Source organism: Antechinus flavipes, chromosome 2 (assembly GCF_016432865.1).
Source record: "Antechinus flavipes isolate AdamAnt ecotype Samford, QLD, Australia chromosome 2, AdamAnt_v2, whole genome shotgun sequence".
Classification (NCBI taxonomy): Eukaryota; Metazoa; Chordata; class Mammalia; order Dasyuromorphia; family Dasyuridae; genus Antechinus; species Antechinus flavipes.
In genome coordinates this window covers 390,767,318-390,781,919 of record NC_067399.1, presented here as the reverse complement: position 1 = coordinate 390,781,919, position 14,602 = coordinate 390,767,318, and positions in this window count along the sequence as shown.

Genomic DNA, 14,602 nt, shown 5'->3' with positions numbered 1-14,602 from the left:
ACGAATGCCTAACCCTTAACTTATTCCCCTGATACAAGTCTCTTCTGTGTCCTCCTGAAGCTCTCCCTTTAAATCAATTCTTTATTTTTCTATCCTTAACTTTCAGCCTCTCCTTATCATCTAGATTCTTCTCTGCTGCCTACAAATAAGTTGAGATTTCTTCTTTAAACCTTCACTCAGTGCTAACATTCCCTCAAACTATCATCTATCTCTAGAACCTCATTTTCACAACCAAACTCCTAGAAAAATTTATCTGTGCTTGTCACTTCCACTTTTCACCTCCTATTAACTTTCAGATCTTGTCAATTATACCTCCTCATAATTTCTGAAATATGCTCCCTTCTTATGTGCCTTCTACAAATAGATAAGTTTCCTCTGGAGTCTACTGCCTTGAAAAGATAGAATTGACATGATTTGGTGACTTACTGGATCAACTTGCATTGATTCACAGCTGATCCAGCAAAGCCCAATCATTTCAAACCATTTGATCATATTCATAAGACCCTTTTCATCACAGCTGCTTGGACCCTCCTACTCTCTTGCCCAGACTATTACAATAATTTCCTCTTTGGATTGCTTGATTTTCTCCTCTCTCTGATCCAATCTTTTACACAACTGCTATGGATATTCCTCAATTGCTGGTTTGCTACGCCACACTCCTGCTCTGGAAGCTTTATTGGACCTATCTAGTCCTAGATAAAATACACGTTTCTTTGTTTTAATAAAGACCTTTCTATTCTGGCCCCAGCCTATCTCTCCAGGTCTCATTATTATTCCTCCTTATGTACTCAGTGCTCTAGCCTAACTATGATATTTACTGGCAAGGAATTGGAAATTGAATGGATGCCTTTCATCTGGGGAATGGCTGAATAAGTGATGGTATATGAATATAATGGAATATTATTGTTCTGTAAGAAATGATGAGCAGGCTGGTTTCAGAAAAGCCTGGAAAGACTTATACGAACTGATGCTGAGTGAAGTGATCAAGACCAGGAAGATACCATATACAATAAGAGTAAGATTGTCCAAAACAATTCCAATAAGCTTGGGATGGAAAATGCCATCCACATTCAGAGAGAGAACTATGGATACTGAATGTATATTGAGGTATAGTATTTTCACTTTTGTTTTTTTTCTTTTTCATAATCTTTTGTTTCCCTCTTGGGTTGAGTTTTCTTACACAACGTGACAAATATGGAAATACGTTTGAAACATTGTACATGTATAGTTTGTATCAGATTGCTTGCTGTCTTGGGGAAGGGAAAGGTAAGGAAGTGAGAGAGAAAAATTATGGAACACAGAATCTTACAAAAATGAATGTTGAAAATTATCTTTATGTGTATTTGGAAAAATAAAATACCATTGGTGAACGATGCTACTTATTCCGTTTGCAGAATATTCTGTCTCCCACTGCCATGCTTTGCTGTCATTCATCTATCACTGGTCTACACCGTGTTTTATACTAAATGATGTTAACATGTGTAGTTCATGGGCTGCTTATGACCTACAACACTTCAACGTGTCACTCAAATTACATTAAATATAATTGGGAAATATTAAACAAAATAAATATAATAAAATGTAGGTATATCAATATTGCTAAGGAAATATATATATAGCTTATAGGGATCTTATGTACTGCTTAGTGTTTCCAATTTCTACCTGAGTTTGACACCACTAATCTACTTTCTCTCTTTTATGTCTTAGGAGAGAGACAACATAGCATGATGGATTAAAATAGTGAGGTTAGTGTCTTGAAGATCTGAATGCTGCCTTAGACATTTACTAGCTCTGTGGTCCCGGGCAAATCACTTAATTAATTTCTTGGTTAACAAAATTCCTACTTTATGAGATTTTTTTCTTTGCAAGATTGTTTTGATGATCAAAGGAGACAGTATATGCACAACACTTTACAAACCTAAAGGCTATATAAAAACCACTTATTACTGTTATTTAAACTACAAACTTTCTTTAAGAGAGTTGACTTAAGGTTGAGTTTAAGTGCCAGGTTCTTTCAGAGTCCTTTTCTCATCCCCCCTACTTTTTAACAACTTTGTCTCCTCCCACCATCCCTTTGTTTTTATTCTGTGTATAACCTATATTTACTTTCCCTGAACATACTGTATTCTCCCTTCCCCACACCTCCAGTGTAATGTAAACTGCTCTAGGGCATAGACTGTCTCATTTCTGCATTTACATCCAAACTGCTTATCAGAGTGTCCAGCACATAGTAAGTGCTTATTAATTGATTAAAACAATTTAATATCAGATCATAAAAGTGCCAAAATCAGTATGTATTCATGTTCATTTGTATTATAAGTTTTTCTGAGTTGTTTTCCTGAATATCACCTGTCTTAATAACACTGTAAACTCTAGCAAGGCAGGGCTCTTATTCCTCCCCCTTTCTATTTATCTCCCACAGTGTGTATAGGATTCGGGGTTCTGCACATGGTAGGTGCCTAATCTCTGTGTCTGACTGACTGATGGACCCTAGGACCTTAATAATTCAACCTATTGGTTTGAAATGGCTGGACTTTGCTGGACCACTGGGTCAGTGCAGTAGGCCCCAGATGAGATTTCATCCAATTGCATAAGGCACGTAGTGTGAGGCCTGAGTTAAGGCCTCCCAGGAAGACCCAGGAGTCCTTCCTTTTCTTTTCCCTTTCTCCCTAGAGCTCATGTTTTATTGCTGGAAGGCTCTCTGAACTGAGTTATGGATGAAAAGGCTCTGATGGCTCCAGCCCAGCTGCTGCCATGGCAACTGCAATATTTGCCAGACCTACACTCAAGATCAGGCTCAGTTCCAAACCCAGGAACTACGATTCCCAGAATGCCAAGCGGTCAGGGCCTCCAGCCCCTAACGCAACAGTTCTGACCCCCAAAATGCAAAGGTCTCTAGGAGGGTAACATGGGACTACTCCTATGAACACACAGAAACATGGGCAAACAGAAGCACATATGGACACTACAGGAAAGTTCCTATGGCTTAGAGTTCTTACTGCTAAACCAAAGCTACAAGGAGGTCAAAGACCGAAAGAAAAGCCCCCAATACAATATACCTTATTCACAGCAGCACCATTTGTAGTGGCAAAGAATTGGAAACAAAATAGACACCTATCAACAGGGGAATGGCTAAACAAATAGTGATATCTGTGATTATAGCGGAATATTATTATTCTATAATATTTTTCTTTATTCTATAAGAAAGCGACTGCGAGGAATTCTGAATAGTACTGGGTGACTTATGACCTGAAGAAAAATGAAGTAAGCAGAAGCAAGAAAACAATAGACACAGTGACTATAACAATATGAATGAAAAGGATAACAACAACAAAAAGAAACCGAACGCGGTCTCAGGAGAATGGCCAAGCTTGTTGTTAAAGAAGAAATGAGAAAATGTAACCCCCTCCTCTCCCTGGAGAGGTAGGAAAATCAGAATGTTGGGGATCTTGTTCAGATTCTTTTAATATTGGACTAGTTTTAGTTGTCTTCTCCCCTTTTTTGTTACTTATTATCATAATAATAGTTAGTCTTTTGACCTAGTTTTAAGATTTTCAAGGCATTTTAGTAATGATGATGATGATAATAGCTAACATTTATGTAGGGCTTATTATGTCTGGCATTGTGCTAAGCGCTTTACAATTATTATCTTATTTGATGCTCACAAAAGCCCTGGTAGGTAGGTGCTATTATTATCCCTATTTTATAGATGAGGAAAATGGGGCAGATAGAAAGAAAATGACTTTTCTAGGATAATATAGCTTGGAAGAATCTCAGGTTGGATTTGAACTGTTTTCCTGACTCTAGTCTATCCACTAGTGAAGTTTATAAGGAATGGTTCTTTGGCAAAAGTTGGAGAGGGATCTATTTGCAAGTAAAAGTGGTGTAAAAACCAAATATATCAGCATAAATTTATTTTTTTTAATAATTATAACTTTTTATTGACAGAACCCATACCTGGGTAATTTTTTACAACATTATCCCTTGCACTCACTTCTGTTCCGATTTTTCCCCTCCCTCCCTCTGCCTCCTCCCTGAGACGGCAAGCAGTCCTTCACATGTTGAATAGGTTACAATATATCCTAGATACAATATATGTGGGCAGAACTGAACAGTTCTCTTTTTGAACAGGAAGAATTGGATTCAGAAGGTAAAAGTAACCTGGGAAGAAAAACAAAAATGCAAACAGTTTACATTCATTTCCCAGTGTTCTTTCTTTGGGTGTAGCTGCTTCTGTCCATCCTTGAACAACTGGAACTGAGTTAGATCTTCTCTTTGTCAAAGAAATCCACTTCCATCAGAATACATCCTCATATAGTATCGTTGTTGAAATATATATCAGCATAAATGTTTAAAAGGTATATGAATATTGAATTGAAAAATACAGAGAAGTATGAGAAGACCTATATGCACTGATATAGAATAAAGTCACAAGCAGAACTGGGAAAACAATACACCCAATGATTACTACAATTTAAATGGAAAAAATAATAATTTAAAAAAAGAAACTGAATGCTGTGTCGTTATAATTATCAAAGTTTACTCCAGAAATGAGGAAATTGACACCTCTCCTTCAGAATATGGGAGATTTTGGATATGAAATATTTCATGTACTTCTAGACAGCACTGATGAGTTTTGCTGCATTATTACTTCCTTCTTTTTAATTCTTTGTTAAAAGGGATGGCTTCTTGGAGATGAAAGGTATATGTTTTATTGTTGTTCAGATATTAAAATTGATATACATCCATCTTTCTTTTTTATTATTACATACATTGTTCTCTCTATATATCTGTATAATATATAACATAAATACATATATCTATATATTAGGAAATGAAAGTGATGTAAAAACAAAAGATCAATAAAAATAAAAATACAGTTAAAAATTGAATTGCTACATAAGTAGAAGAGTTAATTATTTTAAAGAGAATCATGTGCAACATCCTCCCTGCTCTCTTCTCCTCTGCCAAACTATGGCTCCCTCAAACTTTCAGATTCAGTTCAAATTCTTTTCCTCTCTCTCATCTCTGTTTCCTCATGGGTAAAATGAGGGGGCTAGACTAGATGATCTCTAAGATCTCTTTCAGCTCTAACATTCTGAATTCTATGATCCTATGATCCTTCCCCAGGCAAATGGAGTCCCCCTAAATCCCTTAGCACTTATGTATTCAGTCAGTACTACATTCCCTTACCCTCTTAATAAATTGCCTTATTATTTTCCTAAAGTTCTTCAGCAATTTTTTTTCTTTGGGGGAGGGTCAAGAGTATTCTGATACCAAATAAAATGATTTGTTAAGGAAATTGCAAATGCTGCAAATCAGGGCTTGAATTATCATTTTGTGGATGTTCTAGACTTAAGAAAAGGCTTAATAGTGCAGATTAATTTTAGAAGTATATGTGAAACATTATTTTCTTCCAGAGAACGTAGTTGTTGAACATTTGGAATCATATCCTTGAATTGTTCTATAAACAGTGTTTGAGCTCTGCAAGAGTCCAATAGAAAGGAGTAGCTAGATGGTACAGCAAATATAGCACTGGCCCTGAAGTTAGGAAGATGAATACAGCTTTAGACAGTAGCTGTATGAAAATGGGCAAGTCATTTTAATCTCTCCTTGCCTTTAAAAAAAAAAAAAAAAAAAGGTAAAATAAAAGACTCCAGAAGAGAGTTGGTGACTAGAGACTAATAGCAATCATTTTAAAAAAAAAATTACTGGTATTTATATAATGCTTTAAGATTTGCAAAGTGCTTTACATTATTTCACTTGAGCTTCACAACACCTCTGGGAAGGGGAGAATTTGAACTGGAATTTCTTTAGAAAATTCCAGATGAGGAAATGCCCTCTAGAAGAGATTCTGCAATTTACACATGAAACTTCTGAGGGAAAGTGAGATGTCAAGTGAATTGTCCAGGGTCATACAACCAATATGTATTAGAAGCTGGGACTTGTAACCATTTATTCCTCAGAGACAACTTTCTCTTTTCTGAAACTTCTTAATGTGTCTGCTTCATTATGGCCTGATGAGAGTCTGGAAATCATCTAGTTTAACTCCAATGCTTTAAAAAAAAAAAAAAGAACAAACTGATGTCAAGAAAAGGGAATGATCAAAGTTATTATCGTTATTATTAATAATAATAGCACTTAGAAAGCTTTAAAAATTATAATTGTTTAATTTTTTATATTTAAAATTTTAGTTACATATAAAAACAATTTTTAATATTCAGTTTTTAAAATTTTGAGTTCCAAATTTTCTTTCTTCTTCATCTTTCCCCTCCTTGAGAAAGCAAGCAATTTGTGATAGAGTATACACATGCAGTCACACAAAACATATTTCCATACTTATTATTTTTTGTTTAATTTGCACTATTAACAGTTTCACCATTACTTTACTTTCTTTTTTTCAGGGGAGGGATTTAAATCAATATCCTTTATTGTTTTTAATTTTAAATTTTAATTTATTTTATTTTGAATTTAAGAAATAAAACAGGGGCAGGTAGGTGGCACAGTAGATAGAGCACCAGCCCTGAAGTCAGGAAGACCTGAGTTTAAATCCAGCCTCAGACACTTAATAATTCTTAAGTGACCCTGGGCAAGTCACTTAGCCCCAATTGCCTCAGCAAAAAAAAAAAAAAGAAAGAAAGAAAGAAAGAAAGAAGAGAAAAAGAAAAAACAGAAAAAAAAGAAAAAATAAAAATAAAATAAATCAGATAGAAAAACAGGATTACACCTGAAATTATAGGTGTTTTAATAATTTTAGGTGCAATTTAGATTGCACCTAAAATTATGTGACTTTTTCCCCCTCTTCCTCCTCTCCACAACCTTTGAGATGACTACCATTAGACACAAATCAGTATGTATGTATATCTGTGTATATCCACATATATAGATATAATATATATATATACACACATATACATGGTATATGTTTATAGTTCTTTTTCTTTATTCAAACAATCTTCCTTCTGAGGATTTTCTTTCTATAACTCTTTAAGGTTTACCAATGCTTTATCTCATTTTATTCTCACTCAGCCCTATGAAATGTTATTATCCCAGTTTTACAGATGAGGAAACTAAGGCAGGCAGACATTAAGTGACTATATAGCATAACAGCTGGCAATCGTCTGAGATCCAATTTTGAACTCGTTTTCCTGATTCCAGGTAACAAAATAAGGTCTAGGATTCATATCGTAGGACTCAAAATTCAGTGTTTTCCCCATTACATCACGTGTAATGGCTTCCCACGTTGGAGGGGAAAGGGAGCTGAAATTGGGAGAAACCTATTTTCTTTTTTCTGCTCTCTCCTTTGATAAGATTAGTCTAGTTCTTCTAAGAGCAAGGTCTTAGCAGTGGTCAAACCCAGTGATACCAAAAAAAAAAAAAAAAAAAAAAAAAAAAAAAAGGCAGCTTCTAACCACTTACCATAAATACCCGCACAGTGTTGCACAGATTTTGCCTCCGGTTTCTACCCTCCTGTGAGAGCACAGGGATTGTACTGCACACATGCGCAGCACACGTGTTTTCTCTTACACGCGTCCTATAGCACACATGTCCTATAACACAAAGACTGATTTACTGCACATAACGTTGGTAGCACCCATGGGGGAAGCACACCCACAGAGCGGCTGATGGCCATTCTGAGAGAGAGAGCACCTCGGGGGAAAGGACTGAATGCCCTAAGCTGCCAGCGCTGTCGTGGGGGTCTCCGACATGCGATCTTGGCCGAGGGGTTGAGGAGTCAGTGTCATTAGCTTGCAGTAGTATAAACGCTTCTCATGTGAAATGAGGCGCAAAACGCCCCGCAGAGAACTGGAGGAGGAAGAGGGAGAGGGAATCAGCGCGGGGGCGGGGCAGGAGGTGAAAACTGAGGGCAGCAACCCCCGCCCCTACTCAGTCTCGGGGAAAAAACAGAAAGTGGAGTGGGCACAGAGACAGAGACAGGCAGACAGAGACAGGGATTTTGACAGAGACAGAAAAGGGAGGGAGGAGGGAGAGAGACAGAAAGAAAAACATACACAGAAAGACAGAAAGGGAGGGAGGAGACAGAGATAGACAAAAAGACAGAAACACAGACAAAAACAGAGACAGAGAGGTTGAAAGACAGACACATACAGAGAGATATACAGAAACAGAGACAGAGGCTGTTTGCTGGAGACCTCTAAGGCAGCTCTCAAATCTCAAAGTAAACCAGCTTCTCTTCTTTCATGTCCATGTTTGCCCAGATCTTCCCCAGGGACTCACTTCATAGGGAAGAGAATGGAGATCCAGGAGGAGCTGGGGACTGAGGAAGGGAAAGGAGGAAAGGGAGAGAAGGGGAGAGGATAAGAAGGAAAAAGGGAAACGGGGAGGAGGAGAAAGAAAAGAGGGAAAAAGAAAGGAGAGGAGAGGAAGAGAGGAGAGAAGAACCAGCAAGAAAAGAGGGGAGAGGAGAAGGGGAAAGGAGGGGAGAGGAAGGGAGAGGAAAGAAGAGAGAGAGCTGAGAAAGGGATGTAGCTGATACAGAATGATTCTTGTCTCTGCCATTGCCTGAAGGGATCACTTCAACACTTCTCCTTTCTTACCACCTCTCATTCCCAGGAAGGAGCCTGGTGGGGATGAGCAGGTCAGGTGGATAAACTAGCTAAGGCTTCATGGATTCCTACATGGGTTGTCCAGGGTTGTCTCCCCAATGGGTCTTTCCACAAAAAAAGATATCCCCATCCCTTTCTCCTACTCCCCATTTTCAGTATTAATGTTTTATGATGTCTTAACTCTTTTGGTGAAACATCTTCTCCCCAAGATTGTAACTCAGATGGAACCAGCTACTGATGGAGATATCCTGAACACCATTAGATTATGACCCTTAGTCATAATTTAGATAACTTAGATTAGTACTCAGAAGTATCATTACTTCATATTCCTTCAGTCTCCAGGAATAGACTGATTATAAAAGGGATGATTTCCCTAATATCTCCAATACCTCCCCCCAAGATCTGATTCTCTCCAGGGAGCTAAAGGTTATTAAGGAGACTAGATTTTTCTGTTAGTTTCATCCTCTCTTTCCACTATTTCTCTGTCTCTTGCCCTTCTTTTTCTTCTTTACTGATTCCTATCTATATCTTTTCTTCCATCAGTTTTCTTTTTCTTCCCTTTTCTCATTTCAGAACAGCTATGAAGACCAGACCCTCTACCTCCTGTCTATAATGGAGCTCAGGGCATAAAGGAGCCTTTCACAAGGGTGGAGGCGGAAGTAAGCAGGGATTGGAGGAAAAAGGAAAAGTGGAAGAGGTCAAAGGGAAGAGAAAAGCCTGGGGAAAAATTGAGTTGAGGAGGAGAAGAGCGTAAACAAGAGGAAGAGTGGGACTTCATTGGGTGGAGGTAGGGTCTAGGGAGTGATTACAGTGAATACATTTTGGAGGGGAGTGCTGAAGCAGGGTAATCTAATCAGGTGTGAGTCATAAAGATCACTCACTCCCCTCTGCACATTACAGGTCAAAGAAATCACATTAATTTGAAGAGGGTGTAAAATCCACGGAGAATTCTCCTGCTCTCCACAGCACATGCAAAGATAAACTGTCTTCAGCTTCCAATATGATCTTACAACAGCTTGTCAGTGACAAAACAGCCTCAAATCCTCCCATTTATCAAACGGCCAATCCTGTTAGCAGCTTAAAAGAGACATAATTACCTGCGGCCCTTTCTGTGATTCTTTATACCAACACAGCTTCCTGCTCCCTTGGCAGCTTTCCAGAACGTGAGCTCAGAATTAATCCCCATGGAGGGGTGATTTTTGGAGAGGTTGATCCAAGGGACCTTGCTATGGGGAGTGTGGATGGTGCATCAGCTGGTTGTGGACTTCACTGTGCTATGGACTGGGGGTTGAGGGACCTGGTGATATAGGGCAAAAGGTCATGAAATGAGAGTTCTAATGAAGCTCTCTGGTTCTCAGAGAAGCAGGTGCTTGAGGGTAGGACAATTGTTGAATCAGCTGACTCTGGGTCTGGATCTCAACCAGATCTCCCTATTTCAGGAAGTTAGAAGCCTGGCTTACAAGGTTACCAGTTCTGGGAAGAAGAGGTGTGGGAAGAAGTGGGGAACTGCTTTTCATAATGCACCCAATAGAAAAAGGGGCAGCTGGCAGATAGGCCTGCCAAATCAAATAGGCAGGATTAAGTTTGGATTGAAGATGGAGAGAGAAAACCCTCCAGGAAAAGTCACAGCGTAGATAATGCGAGGGGATAAACTATGTGGAAGTAACCTTTCTCTTCAAAAGAGAGTCAGACTCTCAGCAAGGAGTATTTTCTCTGCTTGTGAGAATTGGCAATCAGTTGTACAGCCCCAATTTACCCTATAAAGACTTTTCTCAATACTAGAATCACAAACCATTAGGTCTGGAAAGGAGATTAGACATTAAACTAACCCATTTTTCAGATGAAACACAGAAAAGCAAAATCTTGCTCAAAGTCACACAGGCACTTAGTGGCGGAACTGGAATGGACCTGAGAGAAAAGACCTTAGGCTCCCCTTTTCAGTGCTTACTCTGTGATAACATGCTTCTGGGAGAGGCAGCAGTGAAACGTCTGGCTCCTTCACTGTCTCCCCTGTGCCTCTGACATCCCATCTATATGTTTTTGCCCATCTCTCCCACTGCCTGCTTCTTCTCTGTTCCCTTCATTTCTCCTTCCATTCTTCCTAAAGGGTGGAGGGAGGGGATGAAGACAATAAATCTTTCTTTTAAGAGGAGGTAGTCAAGTCATTTTCAAGCCAGATAGGGAGACAGACAGTGAGACAGACAGATGGAGACAGACAGAGAAAATGAATTTTGAAACATGGTTTATTTAACAATTGTGGCTAAATCCTGCTGAGAGAAAGGGACAGGATTAGCTGCCCTTAGTATAGAAATCCTAGGCTTATCCTTGCCCTTCAGTTTCTTTCTTCTTTCCCCACCAATACTCTAGTTTGAGCCTCTTCCTTCCTTTTTCCTGTGCTTGGCTCCCTGATGAGAGGCCCTTCTCTATACTCTACAAAATCTTCAGGGCATTCATCATTGGGATAGTGATTCGTCAAAGGTCTGAACAGTCACAGTTTGGCATCCGATCGATTGGTGAAGAATGGAAAGGACCCCTGCTTTCCTCCTTTCCCTGTCCCCCACCATCAATCTGCTCTAGAGTAGTTGAAACTCAGTGCTAGGGCATAGGTTTCATGGGTTCTGAACCCCAAGAACCATGAGTCTCTATGTAACCCTCCCCCTGAGGAGTAGAGAGAAAGAGGAGCTTACACCTCCTTTGACTTCTTTGATTGTATTTTAAGGTGAGGAAGTACCAGCTCTATTAAATGCAATCGATACTTGGAGCAGAAGAAGCTTCCCTTCTCTGAGACATCTGAAATCTGGTCAAATCATTTTGCCCCAATACAAAGTAATTTATCAATTTCAAACCCACCTAATCAGCAGAGCCTGTGTTGTTCCCTCTCTCCTGCCTTAAAAACACACTAATAAGAGAATACTAAGCAAACTTCTTTCAGCAGCACTGAACACTCAGCCAATGTGGTCTCCCTCATGACCCTCCACCCCTACTTATATTTAGGTACAGTGGAACATGCTCAGGTTTGAGCCCTCAGGATTGTAGCATCATTCTCACCATTCCAGAACTAGCTTTGAGTGTTGAACCAAATAAGGTTACCCGAGAAGGTGGTTCTGCTTTGTTCTTAGGCAAAGCAGCCAAGCCAAGGTGAGAATCCCTACTTCAAGCTGTTTACCCTTCACACAAAGGATAATTAGGAGAGCTTCACAATCCTACTTCTCAGTTAGACTGCAGAGCTAAGGAACAGCCTTAGGATCATGAAGGAGTAGGAAGAAGGGATCCAAGGGAATTAGAAGCAAAGACACAACATAGGTCCCAATGATAGCCATTCTCTTGGGATTTGAACATAGCCTCAAAATGAGGAGGAGTTTGTTGGAGTATTGCTTATCAAAAGGAACCTGGTACAAATAGTATCATAGTATGACCTCTATGACCTTTTCCTTTTTTTTTTGTCACTAAAGAGAATAGTTATAGCAAATTGAGGTTCTCCCCTTTTCTGTGCTATGGACAATTTCATGAACACTATATAACCCTTCTCTAAATATTTGTAAATTGGTAAAATAAATTATATAATATTCTGAAGGAAACAATTATATTAAAATATAATTTTATTTTATTCTCTCTCTCTCTCTTTCTCTCTCTCTCTCTTTACTATTATTTGCAAGATTCCAATTCAAATTTATTTCACAGATTTTGTTAACTGAATAAAATATTTTTGGTCAACTAAGTTACAACTTGGAATATAGGAACATACAGTATAAAACCAAAAAATATAGTTTTCAAAAAAAACCCTTTAAAAAATCAAATTCACATACCTTATATTAAAAAAATTTCTTGGGCTAGAGGGAGATTATGATATTTTTGCAAGTCATACTCTGACTCCAGAAGCCCTAACCTCTCTATTCAACTGATGCCTTAACATGACATTTTGGCTCACCTGCTGCTGTGTCTAGATATATTCAGTTCAATACGTCTCAAAAGCAGTCTGTCTCTGCCAACACTTAACTGCTTCTAGAATTTGTTCTTTTATTGAAGACTGCAACCTCTCTGTAACTTGCAGGCACAAGTTGTTGCCACTAAAAATATATATCTCCCTGTGTCCAAACTGGCGACAAGCTTCTTCACTTGAATTTCTGAGGATAGACATGAAGTCCTTCACTAAGCTATCATTCAAAACCTTTTTGGACTGGTAGGACTTCTTAGAGTTTGTACTCTTCTAGCACTATCTTCAAAAACTCAGGACCATTTCCATGCTACAATAATGCATCAGAGTCAGACTCTTCCCCAATGCCCAATCAAAATTCTCCCAACTATAGTGTACAAGTTGTCTCATCCAAGTGACTCTACTCAAAGGTATCCCCCAGGTCTGCCTGCAGCCTAAGATAACACCCAACAGCAAGTCATCTTTATATCACCAGAAGTGATGTATAAAAGGTGTTAGCATGATGGAGTGAGAATAGTAGCAGAGTATTTGGGCCCAATCTTGGTCCCACTCCTAATTATCAGTTCTGCTTTATACTATCAGATATGTCTCCATCCCTCTTCTGTTTTTCCCACCCATGCTTCAAGGCCTAATTCAAGTCTCAAGTACTTTGTGAAACTTTCTTTGATCACCTTAACTCGAAATGATTCCTTCTTCCTCAGGAAGCCATATTATTGGTTGTGAATAGATAGACAGGCTAACACATTGTTGATTGAGCTGTGAATTGGTCCAATTATTCTGGAAAACAATTTGGAATTATGCACACACAGTGATTAAAATACTCACATATTTTGACCCAAAGATCCCTAAGATATTCCTCAAGGAGTTCATGGAAGAAAATAAAGGCTTCATGTATACCAAAATATTTATAACAGAATTTTTGTGGTAACAAAGGGCTAGAAACAAAGTAGAAGTAAATTCCATTGATTTGGGAGTGGCTAAACAAATAATGGAACATGAAAATAATGAAATATTTCTATGTTTTAAAAAATAGATTACAAAGAAACAAGGAAAGACATGAACTGATGCAAAGTGAAGTAAACTCAGGCTGGAATTATGCTTCTTAAATAACTAAATTGTATATCCTTTGGCCAGTCAATACCATTACTAAGTCTATTCCCAAGAAGATCAAAAAAAGAGGGAAAGGATTTATGTGTATTTGTAGCAACTAAATGGCAAAGAACAGAAAGCTAAGGAAATTCCCATTAATTAGAGAATAAATAAACTAATTATGACATAGGAATGTAATAGAATTATATTGGGCAATAAGAAATGGTAAAAAAAAAAAAAAAAGACCATTAGATGATATAGAATAAAATAAGCTGCTTATCACAATGCCTGGCCATAGTAGGTGCTTAATAAATGTTTATTGACTGATTTGATTATAGTCAGGAAAATTTTTTTGTTTTCTCCTTTGTTTGTTTTTGTTTTATATAATATTATCAAAAAACTCCCAACTTTAAAAGACTAAAAAATCCTGATCAGTATAATGATCACTAGCAATTGCAAAGGATTAGCGCTAAATCATGCTACCTTATTTCCTGACAGATAAGTATTTGAGTCAAGGTACAGAATGAGACATATATTTTGGGATATAGCCAATGTGGGAATTTGTTTTGCATGACTATGCATATTTATTATAAGAATTTTGTTTTTCCTTTTTTCCACTGAGGGTGAGAAGTAGGAGATAAAGAAAATAAATGTTTGCTTTAATTGAAAGAAGAAGTAAAATAAAGTAAGTTTTGAAAACAATCAAAATGAACTAAGCAGATAAGGGAAATGATATATACAATGACAACAACAATATAAATGGGGAAAAAATCACCACAAAACAATAGAAATTGAATATTTTAAAAAAGTATGTTTGCCCCTAAAATAACGATATGAGCAAATGTCTTCTCCACACATTCTTATCTTTACACCTAAGTCTTTGCAGAGATGGGGTACATAGTTATAAAACCTTTCATAAAACATTGGATTTTTTGAAATGTTGATCAGTTTTACTCAATTTTGTTCCTTTTTCATTGTTTAAAAATACTTTGTTATAAAGGATTGCTCTCTT